Genomic DNA, 15888 nt, shown 5'->3' with positions numbered 1-15888 from the left:
AGCCCAGGCCTACTTCTTTCCAGCTGAAAGCCTTCAAATACTCCTCCCCCGTCTTACAGTCTACGATTGCACATTCAATGTCCATTTGTTTTATGTTGCTCGAACATTTATCTAATTTACCTCTATCAAAAAATCTTCCTCTGTCACATGTAAGTTAACATTGTTCTGAAACGTTAATTTTATTTTAAGTTTTGTTCAGGCGTTCTTATGTTTCATATTCTGACGGTTTTTGTAAATACTAGCTTTGTTTAGCAAATGAGGTTAGTGAGGAGTTATTGTTATAAGTCGCTAGAGGGATGCAAACGAAACTGCTGATCATAGTCAAGCCATCCCAGGCTGGGATATTTTTTAGCCCCAAGCCGAATGTCCCTGCCGTACTTAAGTATTTCTTGCGTTCTATGTGGATGTGCGGCCAAAATGATGGACGCATATATAAAGAAAGCGTCTGTCCATGATGAGATATCTTTGTTTTTTGACCGAGATGATTTTGGTTTCATTAAAAACTCCCCGTTCTGACCTAGTGTAAATTCTTGTTTGTTCGCCGTGTGCTTCTCTCCAAGCAGGGACGCAAACTCGACAAAGCTCCCTGAGACAGGCATAGCGGGCACATCAAAATGTAAACATAACTGGGGAGGGGTAATTATACCTTGCCAATAATCTGGCTCAGCTCTCGCATGCATTTGAATGGCCGGTGGCGAATCACTGGTTGTCGGCGGCTGACGCTTGCCGGAAGTTGTTATCACGTGTTGGTCAGAATACTTGGATTGCCTGGTCCGGGGGGTGGGGGGTCGTTGTTATGGCGGCTGGATTTTGGACTGGAGCAGCATGTGGGGGTCTTGGTGAGGGAGTCCCTCCCTAGGAATGTACGGTGGTGCAGCGGTGGTTTAAGCCGGGCGGCGCTTGGCCGACCGGATCTCCTCGACGATTCGGATCATTTCGGTCATCTCAACATGAAACACGAAAGATACACATTTAATACGCTTATAACAATTGAAGAATAAACAAGTTTACTATGTTATAAATTATAATTTGTATGCATGCCAGTCAATTGCATGATAATTCGTAAATATTTTTTTGATATCGCTGAATATAAAATAAAGGTGACACTATAAAACAAGATTATGTATTTAACAGATTGTTAAAGAAAAAAATCAAAAATCAAAGTGAACCAGAATTTAATAAAATAACTTCCAAAGGCTGACCTTTCTTTTACGATGGTTGGAGCAAAAAAGGCCTGAATAAACATGTGCTTTGTAGAGGGCGCGCACTACGGCCAATCAGACCAGTATAATAAGTTACGTCATGCGACCGCTGGGGATATAGTTATAGAGCACCATTAATTAAATGCATTACAAAGATACCAATAACGAAAGCTATCCTTAAAGGGATAACTTGAACTAGTGACACTAAAAGACTTAACATTAAATTGTTCTCATTACATATTAGTAATTGTTCCCATTACATATTTTTAAATTTCCATCCAAAATTGAATCAGACCGCATTTGTTCCGAACAACATATTTATTAATATCTTAACAATTCTACATTTAAGGAACCAATTTATTTTATTTATTTAGAAAAACCAAAAAAAGTTACTTAAATGATACTTATATGGAACACTTTGATATATTGGGGTTATTTAATGATATATCCGACACAGTCAATACGCATTATTCTAATTTTAGACAAAAGGTCCGCCAATTCTTCAATTGTACCATTGTTTCAATAGGCTTTTTTCGTAGTCCCTCCTACGAAGCCTCATTACCTTCCGGCTTTGTAAATCCTCATTCGCCCCACCTCAGTTGTTTAACTGTGTTTCCAGCGCGTTTCCCTTGAAAACTTCTTCAAATGCTATAATGCACCATCTTCAACTTGATAAATCATTCATTCTTTGTTAACCAAGACAAATGGGAGTGAAAACCCCCCAAATTTTTCAAGGTTATCAAAAGCATTTGATTTCATGGCAGCCTATTTGTGTATGTTTCCTAGTTACCTTTTTGTCGTTTTACCAGTTGGGCTTCAATGATTTTTTTAAATAATATTTTATTGCATAATTATAAACATTATTACAATTGTCAAAATATTTACATACATGTATATAGAAAAGTTTGAAATAAATGTTATCAAAGTTGTATGCAAAAGGGTCGGGCCACAAGTTATCAACAACATTAGTTACGGCCCTCCCCTTATAGTTTCGTTAGAGTTAACAAGATGATTGGTATGTAAAGTAGTGTATGCTAAAAAGAGCATAATGCATAATATGCTAAAAGTATATAATGTATTTAATTTGTGAATTTGCGTGTATAAGTAATATTCGTTATATTATTAGAAAAAAGAGAAGAAAAACAACATTGTATCAAACAAGAAAATGAAGAATTGATATAGAAGAAGAAAAAGAAACTGACGAGAGAAAAAAAAGGACAGAGAAAAAACATATAAAGGAGACAAAAGCACACACCCCAAGCACAACCCTCACATAGCGTTACATCAAATGTTACAGCGCTTATGCTTCCACATGGCTATTTACTATTTCGTATACTCGCTTAGGTAGTTTGTTGGTGAAATCTTCCTGTATGTTTAATAAAGGCTTGGACTTGTTGAAAGAGTTTACTATTATCGTCATCAGTTAAACTGTCTATACCATTCAGGAGTTTATCAGGACTTAAAGGGTGATAGGGTCTAGTTTTTGTAAATAAAGTTAATCTCGCATTTTCATATAAAGGACATCTGAAGAAATAATGTTCAGCATCTTCATAACTATTGCCACATTCGCAAAATGGATCGTCACGTAGAAAGTTGTTAAAAAGATCTGCATGAAGATTGCTACATTTGTTTCTTATTCGAGTGTGTTGAATTTGCATTAATCTCTCACCATGATAGTAGTAGTTTGGGACTGTTGGGGGTTTGTACATCTTTTTAAGCTGATATTTAAAAGCTGCTAGTGTGTCAGACATTTTTATTTCTGGGTTAAGATCATTCCATAATTTCGCTGAGGATGGTATCGTGGAATTAGAATACATTTCAGTTCTTCTTGCAAGTGTTTCAAGGTTATCATTATTTCTAAGATTATATGGGGTATTATTTCTAACAAGTTGAGGCATATCGTCAATTAAATAATGTGGCAAGTAACCTTCCTTATATTTATACATCAATATTAGTTTTTGCATTTTTCTTCGATCAGCTAAAGATACCCAACCTATTTCATTTAATAAATTGTTAATAGAGACGGAACGGGTAAGTCCAGTGACTAGTCTTGCCGCCTCATACTGAATTCTTTCTAACATGTCTTTCTCATATTTAGTGCAATTGTCCCAGATTATTGACCCATATTCTAGAATTGGACGAAGGTATGAAATATATATTTGGTTAATAGTGTTCCGCTTCAGTTTATATTTAAGTAGTCTCATAGAGCCCAATACTTTGCCTGCAGAATTAATTATAGAGTTAATATGTTCATGCCATTTTCCATTCTCACTAAGTGTTACTCCGAGATGTGTATGGTGTTCAACAAAGTTGAGTTGGCTGTTATTGAAAATAAGAGTTGGACGGTTATCATTGGTTCTTGAGAAGAACATAACTTGCGTTTTAGCAGAGTTAAAAGTTATAAGCCATTGCTCTGCCCAACGATGTATTTTATCAAGATCATGATTCAATGTACGTTCAATGTAATTAACATCAGTTGAAGTAACAGCTAGCGAGCTATCATCAGCGAAAAGGCGTGTTATACTTAATAACGGATCAGCTATATCGTTAATATATATAAGGAACAATAAAGGGCCTAACACGGACCCTTGGGGGACTCCAGCATTTATTGACATTTTTTGAGAGAATGATGATTTTACAAAAACCCTTTGAGATCTACATTGAAGGTAACTTGAAAGCCAATCTAAAACATCACCATTGATACCGTATTGTCTTAATTTAAATAATAAACCTTTATGCCATACTCTATCAAATGCTTTACTAATATCACAGAATACAATACATGTTGACTTTTTATCGTCAAACGATTTACAAATTTGATTATACATATCTACGAGCTGGTATATTGTCGAATGTCCTGGTATAAAGCCTGATTGGTTTTTGAATATGAGATTATTTTGTATAAGATAATTATGGATATGTTTGTGTATTACTCTTTCCATAACCTTGCCAACACAACTAATTAGGGAAATTGGTCTATAATTTAAGGGCAAATACTTTTCACCTTTTTTGAATAATGGCAATACATGAGTTAACTTCCAATCGCTAGGAAAAGTGGTCTCTACTAACGATTTGTTGAATAATATTGTGAGTGGTTTGCAAATTGTATTTTTTGTTTCTTTTAACATACGGTGAGATATTTGATCAGGTCCTGTTGCTTTATTTATATCCAGAATACCAAGAATGTCTGTGACTTCTTGTTCATTTATAATAATATTGGTAAAAGAGGAATGGTTCAATGATTGGTGAGATATGATATTTCAAAAGTAGTATGCACAGCACTTTTACATTTTTATTAACTTAAAACACTGCACATTGACTTTCCTTTTATGCCTTTATAATATCCGAATCAGAAAAAATAAATCAGTCATTGCGGTTATGCTTTTTATTGGAAATATCAAACAAATAAAACTGTAACCATGGTAACATTATCTGAAAAATGCAAATGACCTGTGTTAAGAACATCGTAAACGCACAACTAACTTTTGTAAAAATCAACAGAAAATCGTATTTTACAGTACTTATGTGACTATAATTCAAGTTGGTAATTGAATCAAAATTTAAATGTCCCGTGCATTACACCTACTTGTCTCGTTCATTACACTGTCATTTTCCACAATGTAGATAGCGTATTATAAGCATATACTAGCATAACTTGTACGCATAAGAATATTAACTTATTTCAATTGAAGATGCTGACATATATGTTAAAAAAAATCTATTTAAAATAAAGAAGCAGCAAATTTGATACAAATCTTGATTTTGGGTGGTAAATGTGAATTCCATTCATCATCAGCTTTACGACGCAATAAGCAGGTTTAAAATATTGCTATGCAACAGTTAATGTTTTTTTTTCTAAATATTCCAGAAAAAATATTGACTAGAAACGTCATAAACGCCAATTGTCCCGTTCATTACTTTTAGCTCCGTTGTACCGGCTTTTCATTACAGCGTCGCAGTGTTGAAAAAAAATTGACTAAGGAAAATCTCACAAAGACTAACTATTCACTGTCATGGATTTGACTGAACTCACCTTTCTCATTTATTCATCGCACACAAGCTTAAGTATATTTTCAGGTACAGAAAATAGGCGACCTGCCATAGTGGTCTGCACCGGTGTAACGTTGTAAAGTGACCCCCATAGAATAATGACCCCCCGGTCATTATTTTATATAAAATAATGACCCCCGGTCATTATTTTATATAAAATATTGACCGGGGGGTCATTATATTATGACTGGGGGGTCATTATATTATGACTCCTCACACGTAGAAAAATGACCCCTCACGTAGAAATGTGACCCCCTATAGAATAAGGACCCCCCCCCCAATCCAAACCTTGACCTAACCTATCTAAGGTACACTTGCACAACATAATTATCTTCATCCATAGACATCGGAGGAGAGATGGCACCCGTCCGTGCATGCGTCCATACTGCACGTTTTTTTTTGACCGCAGTTAGATGGAATTGATCCAAGCTTCAGGGATTACCACTACCGATGCCTATTTGTGTGGAAAGAAAAAATGGTTAAAGTCTCCGACCGAGAATCACTTGCCCCTCACCGTTGTGAGTTCGACGCCTACCAGGGTCGTGTATGGGTGACAGGCATACAAACTGTGCGCTGCTCAGTTTATCATTTAAAACATAGGCGATGGACTGCATAGGAACGTTCCATCAACAAAATACGCAACTACTTGTTGTAATTTACGGCCTGTTTGAATATCAACAATCAAAAATATTTATAATCACAGAACTAGCTAGTTTTCAGGGGGCGAGGGTGGCTGGATTTCAATCTAGTATCGTTGGACTTCTTACCAGAACTCGTCTAATCCTGATCTGATGTAACATACTTCGATAGCTTCCTCGCCTAAGAATCGAATCTGTGCAACTGGATTAGGAGTCAACTATATAAACCTCTCTGCGATTGAAATTAAATAATTATTAATTATACAAGCAGAATCACTGTAAGTGCACTGTAAGTGACAAGTGTTTGTTAGTGATTTGAATCATTTTCGTAGTCATCAAAGTTGTATAGTGATTAAACGTCCCACACAGATTAATGGAACTAGCAATGATGAATGACTTAAAAATATTATCCCTTTTTTCTTTTCATGACCATTCGAAAAGTGGTTTTAGAAATCATTTAGCACAAAAAGGATAAGCAATTCATGCAAAAGATCTGAGTTACAGGTTAATTACAGCAACCTCTTATTATCATAAATGTTCTTTCTTCCCCAGGACTGTGTACCATTGGAACAACCTACCACTTACTGTTGCCCTCCTCCCTACCCCTGAGCAGTTCAGTGCAGCTATATTTAAGAAATGAACGCCTTCTCGCGTCGGTTCACGATTATATGAATACAACAAGTCTCGTGCATAGTTCGTAAACCCCGAAGGGGTTTACGTTAACTATGCACGCTACTTGTTGTATTCATATACCCGTTGAACTATAGCGAGAAGGCGTTCATTTCTTATATTTATATTATCATTTATATTATTTCTACTTATATCAAAAGAATAATAGTCGATTTATTGGATTATCTTCTAAGAAAATCGATTGCATCTTATTAACACGACGATCGCGTCCGTTATTCGGAAGAGCGGTGGCCAGCCCATATGACGTCACGGAGACTTGTTTATTTCGTATGTGCCAATCAGATTGCGTGACGAAATATCTCGCTCATTTTTTGAAGGAATTTAACATTAACTTGAGATATATTTTAACCTTAATTAGAAGACGTGTCGCGCACACCACCCAGATCCGCTCGTCAAAGGTCAAGGTCACACTTGGAGTCGGCGCAAAATCCGTGTCCGGAGCATAACTTCTATATGGATGGAGGGATTTTAATATAATTTGGCATAAATGTTCTCCATGGCAAGGCGGTGTGTCGCGCGAAAAAATTATGTCTCTGTGGCAAAGGTCAAGGTCACACTTAGAGGTCAAATGTCAAATAACAAGTTCAAGGTTACATAGACCTTAAAACTGAAAACGGTTTCCGCTCAATAACTTAATTATTGTTCAACCTTCAGCTGCCAAACCTGATAGGATGATCACCCATATTGAGTAAATGACCCCTATTGTTTTTGGGGTCACAATATCAAAGGTCAAGGTCATTATCATTCTTTCATCTTCACAAATGTCCATTATGAATCTTTCTGTGAAAATTTAAACCTACAAAGCGGGCTCGACATCTGCCCGTGGGCATGCAGAATGTATTTCTAGTTAACCCTTTTAAACATTCTTTTAAATCTTTTTAAACTACTCTTTAAACCTTCTTGCGATTTTGACGCGCAACCATGTCTACGTCCCCGGGGGTGTTTGACATTACCGGAAGACAGACAGACAGACGGACGGACGGACAAACGGACAGACGGACGGACATACTTCTAATTTTGACCTAATATGACTCAGTTTTAAACTCACTCGAATTAACTAGCATTCTGACCAAATTTTATAAAGATTCATATAAAAATGTGGCCTCTAGAGTGTTTTTACTTTTGTGTGAATATAGATACGGGTCTTGGTAGCATTATCGTTGAATTTGCTAGATCTGATTTTATCACATGACATCGCTTGTTTTTCATGTAATATAATCATTACGAATTTCTTTATATTTAACACGTGTAATATAACTTTGACGTGACTCATTTCCGCCAATACATTCCATATAGAAAAAAGGCGTGAAAAGCGTGCGTACTCATAGCGTTAAAAAGGGTTTATTTTATATGTTTTATTTTTATGTTTTAAGTCATGTGATAAAACGAATCTCACATTCGTTGTCAAAAAATATAATATTTTATTAAACTCGTTCAAGAAAATGTTATAAAGCTCGCCCGAGGCTCGCTATGTAACATTTTCTTGAGCTCGTTTAATAAAATCTTATATCATATGACAACTCATGTGAGATCCTATATATCCGTGGTTCGGGAGTGTTGTTCGGTATATAATAAGGACAATTTCATAAACGAAAGGACTTTTTATTTAAAACTGTATGGAATATAGAGGCGAATCCAACAAAACGTCCCAGGGTGTTGACCTGTGCTTTGGTAAAACTACATGTCACATATGTTTATATCTTAAGCTATTATTTTAGTTAGTAAATCACACAAGGTATATTTAGCACGCATTGTTATGCTCATCAGATGCAATATGTTAAACCAAATTTAGCATAAATTGTATCGTTCTCCACTGAGTTGTTGATTTATTCTTGCACGTGTCACTTATCAATTAAGTATGTTTTCGACATCGCTCCAGTCACATACTATATTGAAAATATTTGCATCCACCTCGTCAGATAACCCACGCAGCCCTTCTACATTGTAAGGCGTGTTAGTAAAAGCCTTCACATATACAGTCTTTACACTTTTGTCAAGTTTTAATAGCAAGGCTTCGTCTGCGTAACAATTCACTAAAGCAGCATCTAATATGTCATCACTTATAAGGGCGTGGTATCTTTCTGGAATGTGGTTCCGAATTCGTTTGTATGGCTTTCTTGAGAACTCTTCGCCATCTACCTCTAGCACCGGGACAAAATGGTCGCTGGAATTCTGAATGTACACTGCTCGACCCCTTAAATTACCACCAATGAGGCCTAACGGTTTGTATTCTAACCAACGCCACTGTTCCTTACTGCCATACTGTGAATAAACATACACAACGCTTCTGGTGAGAGTTGCAAAAGCAAATATCTCCACTTCTGTTCCCCAAGTGTTTTCGGAGGCCATCATTGACGTGTCTAGATATCTGGAAACCGAATCACGTGTAATGCCTTTCATTAGAGTTTCGTTTTCTTTCATGAAGTCAACAATCGCTTGCCTTATCAAGCTATGGTGTGTTTGTACGCCAAAAACTAAATAACTGAATGTTCTAAACAAACAATTGCCATCCCCACGCATGTTTACAGTTTTAGTAGGTTTGGCGTCTCGTCGTATATATTTGTCTGGACCGGATGCATACGTGTTTTTGACTGCCGACTTAAATACACTCGAGATTTGTTCCTGCCATTCTTGATTAGATGGTCTGAATTGAAATGGTTGGGGTTCTTGATTAGTAGATTCTGTAGAATTGGTAGGTTGTGTTGCAACATCTTCTCGCGATACTCTTCTCTTTTTTGGAGGGAGATTGCAGTCGTCAGATTTATCGTTTCTTTTTGCAGGTCTTTCAAACGCTTTCTCGTTTGCTTGGGTTCCTGTTTCTTTGTTTATTAGACTGTGGTCATCTTTTGGACCTTCAGTTGGTCGCTTTTCTGTGTTATCTGTAGCAGCATCGTCATTACTCTGCCTATAGCGATTCAGTCTGTTCCCACTTACACTTGTTTTCATTCCTTCTAGGAAATAAGTGCCTTTTCCAGTTACTTTTGTTATTTTGAATGGTCCTTTCCATTTTAGACCCAATTTCCCTCCTTTTCTCGTCAATTTTCTGGTGTTATGAAGAAGGACTTGGTCGCCGACTTCAAAACCTGCTGTATCGTCTTTAGGTAGTGAAGAATCGTAATATTTCTTCTGCTTCGATTGTGCCGTTTTAATATTGGACGATGCTTCTTTTCTGTTGCACGACAGTTTAATGAACGAGTCTATTCTTTCCTTTAGTGACAATTCAGAGTCTTGGTTATCATCCGATTGCATTGCTAAGTCTAGTTCTATTGGTAAGCGTGCGTGCCTTCCAAACACAAGATAGAATGGTGTTTGTTTCGTCGACTCATGTTTAGACGTTCTATAGGCAAACAGTACGTATGGTAACTTAATGTCCCAATTTTTCTGCGACAAATCTACACTGTGCACAAGCATATCGCACAAAGTCCTGTTAAATCTTTCAGTATGTCCTCCTGTTTGTGGGTGATATGCTGATGCAATTCTATGTTCTATCCCAAACTGCTTGCAAAACTTTTCATTCAAGTCGTTGCAGAATTCTCTCCCCTGATCCGTTATTAATACGCTGGGGCAACCATGTGTCGTGACAAACTTTGTGAATACTGATAGTACAGTTTCAGATGACTTGTCTGGAATCCCTTCTGCCTCTACCCATTTTGTCAAATATTCTGTTATAACGACAATGTACTTGTTTCCTGAAATGTATAAATGTAAGCATTTTACAATACTTATTTTAATCAACGATGCATTGTCAAAGACAATACTAGTATATCCCCAGCCGATAGATGTTTCTTTTCAAGTTTGAGTTTGCATAGAAACTAGAATTTCATTCTGCATGTCTACGGGCCAGCATCGCAGTTTTAAGATGTTGCATAAAAATTCCCTCATGCATATAGGATATCCTCTAGAAAAGCACTTCTAATGACCTCTGTTATCTTTACCTTTAACTGGAGACCTGGTTGATGCGTGCGACACTAGATCTCATGGTAGTTAACATTTGTGTGAAGTTATAGTAAAAAAAATCTCTTCATGCAGTTACCAGATATGCCCTGCACAAGCATTTATCAGTGATCTCTAAGAAGACCTTTACCTTTGACCCATAAACCCAGTTCATGCGCGCAGAACTAGAACTCATGGAGGTGATCACTTGTGTGAAGTTTTTACAGAAATTCCTCCATTTTCATTCAAATTGGAGTTATGGTCCGTAAAAATCAGGACGGACACATGCACGCACATATAGCGAACATCAAAACCTGGCGACTAAGGGTCGAGTTCACCGAAGGTGGGCTCGACAAAAATGGAAGGAAAATAAAAAAGCACTACTCTGTTTCTTAATAATATCTTTCTCAAGTTTACAGTTGATATGTTCTATACAAACTACTTTAAGAAAAAAATCCCCCATTCATTTCGCTTGAAAATTGCAAATTGCTAGTCAAATGCTATAACTCTTAAAAAAAATAATTGAAATCTGGCCAATAGTCTTCAAGAAATAGCCCGGAAACAAAATTTGGACGGACGGACAGACGGGACAGACGGACGGAGGGCAATCCTATCTCGGTTACACCGGTAGGGGAGTTCCATAAAAAAATTCAATGTACTTTTGGAGATATAGTGGAATCCAGTTAGGTTAAAGATGTGTTGAATGTTTTTTAAAGCAGACAGACAGACGGACGCAAAAACGAAAAAAATAAATAAATAAAAAGACGTGCATAATCTCCATATTGCCCTTTATCACTATTCCAAGTTTCATGAATTTTTTTTAAGTATTTTGAAGATATCGCGGGATCCAGATTTTCGGACGGACGGACGGACAGACGGACGGACGGACAGACTGACGGAGGGCATTCCTATAGTCCTCGTAGGGGACTAATAAGCCTGATCATATTTGACTGACAGGTCATAAACAGCTGGTACATTGACATATCAGCTGGCAACCGTCGACGGCGTTTAAGTTACAGAACTATCAAAATTTAATTTAATAAACTATGGTTTTCCCGTAAAAATACAGAACTATCAAAATTTAATTTAATAAACTATGGTTTTCCCGTAAAAATACGACATATATTTACAGTGCTTAAAAAGAAATGCAGTTGCTTTCGCACATGGCCCTGTTTCACATGGGCGGTCGCTTTGCTTGTAACTAATCGTAAACTGCGTAAAATCTATTTCAGTTTACCACCACTCAACAGGTGCATTACCGATACGTCTCTACCGCTCCAGTAACTAAAAATCTCAAGTTAAACTGACTACAATGTATTACAACGTTTCAAATGAGTACGGTGGTACAGAGGTGAAATACCCAGTAGGTTGTTTTCCACCATCATTTAGCATTAACTTCACCGTCAAACCACGTGAAGACTGGACATGGTGATTTTATCAATATAAGTATATTGTAACTTAGCAAACTGATCCTTATAGAAATATGAGTCGCATCATTACTTTTATGCATAATAGTGACTAAAAATGAGCAGTGCAACCGTTGGTACTATGTGAAGGGCGTTTTCTATGTGTAGGGGAGATGTAAAATTATGACCCCCAGTCACAGTTTATGACCGGGGGCACAATATTATGACTCTGCCTCACACAGAAAATAACCCTCATATAGTGGTTTGTGTGAGACTCATTTTCCTATGTGTGGAGGAGTCGTAATATTATGACCCCCGGTCACAGTATTATGACCCCCCGGTCATAGTATTATGACCCCCGGTCACAGTATTATGACCCCCGGTCATAGTATTATGACCCCCGGTCATAGTATTATGACCCCCAGTCATAGTATTATTACGGGGGTCATAACATTATTATGCCCTGTGGTGCCGCATAGCGGTGTTGCCGCATAAAGGTGGTCGGACTCGTTTATGCGGTGATTTTCAACGCATATAGAGGGTGACCACCTTTATGCGGCGACATGCCACGCATAAAACAACTAGATATGTGTCCATAGGACACTGGTGCACCCCTACATGATGCTTAGTAACATGTTATATCATTTGATCTTTAGCGCATATTAAGTTTGTCTTAAAAAGGTTGTTGTGCTCAAGCATGAAGAAAACTAATAAATAAATAGCAAAGTTTTAGTCACTTTTGGGAAATTTCAAACTTTAAAGTCCCATAAGGCTTTTATTTTTATGTTAAAAATGGGTTTAACATTTGTCTAAATAGGGAATGTCAACAATAAAACGTAAAGAAACACTCACTTTTAATTATCCTACATGTAAACATATAGTAAAAAGAATTAAGGGAGGTAATAAAATATTTTGTTTTCCTTATAATGCTTATTGGATATACAAATCTGTTAAAAAGCTTTAAGAAAACAGTTATTTCTTATATAATTTAACTTGAAAAATATATAATTTCTTTAGTATACTTTAGTCACAAAAATAGTGGCAGCCACTCCAAACACAAAGGCCTTATGAGGCTTTAAATTTGAAGGTCAAGGTCATTCAGAGGCCAAGGTTATCTTCATATTAATTTTTTGAAGGTCCAGTTCAAAGCTTTGTTGTGTTCAAATATGAAATTAATAAGTATATTAATACCAAAATTATTACTTCACAAATATTTCCTTATATAATGTATAGTGAATAAAACAACAAAGGGCCATAATTCTGCTAAGACTAAACGCAGCAAAAAATTCCTGTCTGTACGATCATCAACATATTAAGGTTGATCATCTGTGAAAGTTTGAACAAAATCCCCCAAGCGGTGTAGGAGGAGTTGCGTTCACAATTTTTTTTCCATATATAATGTATAGTGAATAAAACATCAAAAGGCCATAATTTTGCTAAAACCAATCACAGCCAAAATTCCTGTCTTTACGATCATCTACACATTAAGGTTGATCATCTGTGAAAGTTTGAACAAAATCCACCAAGCGGTGTAGGAGAAGTTGCGTTCACAATTTTTTTCCCTATATAATGTATAGTGAATAAAATATGCCCCCACTTAAGATGGAATGACCTTCGGAACTTAAGACTTTTTCAGAGGAAGAGAGAGTGAGTACATAAAACTAGATCCTGGTCTGGTTGAAACTTCATAGAAGTAACTAGTAATTATCGTTTATGTTTTAATGGGTTTCTTTATGCGGCGAAAGGGGGCCTTTCTGCCGCCTAAACATGCCCTCTGCATGCGTTGAAAATCGCCGCATAATTTTGTTTGACCATCTTTATGCAGCAACACCGCTATGCGGCACCACAATGCCCCGACATATATTGTCTACGAGTCAAAGTCACCAGGGTCTACCAAAGCAGCCCAACAAACCGACAGACAAAACTTACCCTGATAAGAGGTTTCTAGAGGACCTATAAGGTCCATGCCCACTTGCTTGAAAGCCTCGGCGGGAACTGTGATAGGTCGCAGTGGCTTCTTTGCTTTCTTCAGGTTCACCTTTCTTTGACAGTTGTCGCAGTTCTGTATAAACGTGTGTACATCTTCGAAACATCCTTTCCAGTAAAACCTAGTCGAAATCTTTTCCCATCTGAAACAAAGCAAACATAACTATTAGTCCAGATAAGTTACCAAAATACAGTCAACCTTGCCTTAGCGACTCACTGATTTAGACAACTTCCTGCCGTATACGACCCTGTTTACGACCGCCTGACGTAAAAAAATCTATATAAAGTCACTGACTGAATTAAAAGACTCCCTGTCTGACGCCACAAACGACCGTAATGTTTGCACCCCGTGATGATAATATGGCTTAATTAAACGAATTTCATGCATTTTTCAGTCATTAACATATAGCGCTTCGGATCTTGGATTTCTTACCAGCGTGTTAACTTTACTGTGTGCTATGGCAAAAATGTTTATTTTTCTCTTTTATTATCTGAGTTAAGTCAATTTAACCATAACTTCTAATATGTCCAAAATTGGACGATCTGTGGATGCACGAGTTCATTTTATATAATCCGTACGAACAACTTTTCTTGTGAGAAAATCGAATTGGAGCTACCAACCTAATTAAAATTTCGAAATTTCAAAATCCCTGCTCCTTTTAGTATTACCAAACAATAATAAAATATGATGGAAATATAATCTCATATAAACCTATCCATTACCCGATGAATAAACGCGGGATTTGAAAACTCAACCGATGTGCAGTAATATGATATCACGGCAGACAAAATGGCTTGCAAAACAAGTAAAAAGGAATTAGACAAATAATAATGCAAATACGTATACATATTCTAAATAGGGAATATCTTATATCAATTTAAATACCATAATCCAAGAAAAAGACAGGCATCAGGATTTACAAGAACAAATAATAAATTGAAACACTTGACGTTAGTGGACCTGAATTAAAAGACTCCCAGTCATACGTGACCTTTTTGTTAAGGTCTCACGGAAAGTCACCTATTACAAGTTTCACTGTAGTATCATTACTAAAAATAAAGCTAGCCATGGATGCACCTGAGACAAGTTGAAATCCAATACATGTTGTTCTAAATGTTCTAAATGACGATAGAATTATTAGAATTAGTTTTGAGTTTACATAAGCAACTTTCAATGACTGTGGCGTAGTGGTATAATGGAAGAATGCGGAACACTACACATGTTATGATCATGGGTTCGATCCTCATAAGTGCACAGATACAACCTTTTCCTTTTCGGCGGAATTCAAATACTTTCCTGGCATTCTTATAGTTTACTTGGAGGATACTGTCTACTTATTATGTGTACTCGGACCTTATTTGAATTATACATGCAAAATCGAGATAAGTGAGGTTCTCGTGATTTAGATTTTTACATAACATTACTAAATACAAACTATGTAATTCTTTCCAAAAATGAAATAACAAGAGCTGTCACTGTAAGAGACAAATGCCCCCCTAGCACATTGACCTTAATTTGACCTTTGACCTTGAAGGATGACCTTGACCTTGAAATGTTTGAACTCAAAATTTGCAATTCTGTGAAGTTTGATTCAAATCCATTCAATAGTAAAGAAGTTATGGCTGAGACACGAAAAAATTGAACTTTGACCTTTAAGTGTGACCTTGACCTTGGACCTGGGGGACCCGAGAGTTGGATGCGACACACCGTCTCATGGTGCTTTACAATTCTGTGAAGTTTGATTCAAATCCATTCAATAGTAAAGAAGTTATGGCCAAGACACGAAAGATTTGAACTTTGACCTTTAAGTGTGACCTTGACCTTGGACCTGGGGAACTGAGAGTTGGACGCGACACACCTTCTCATGGTGCTTTACAATTCTGTGAAGTTTGATTCGAATCCATTCAACAGTTAAGAAGTTATGACGAAGACACGAAACGGGACGGACGGACGGACGAACGAACGAACGGACGAACGGACAG

This window comes from Mya arenaria, chromosome 6, assembly GCF_026914265.1.
Source record: "Mya arenaria isolate MELC-2E11 chromosome 6, ASM2691426v1".
Lineage (NCBI taxonomy): Eukaryota > Metazoa > Mollusca > Bivalvia > Myida > Myidae > Mya > Mya arenaria.
This window is presented reverse-complemented; position numbering follows the sequence as displayed.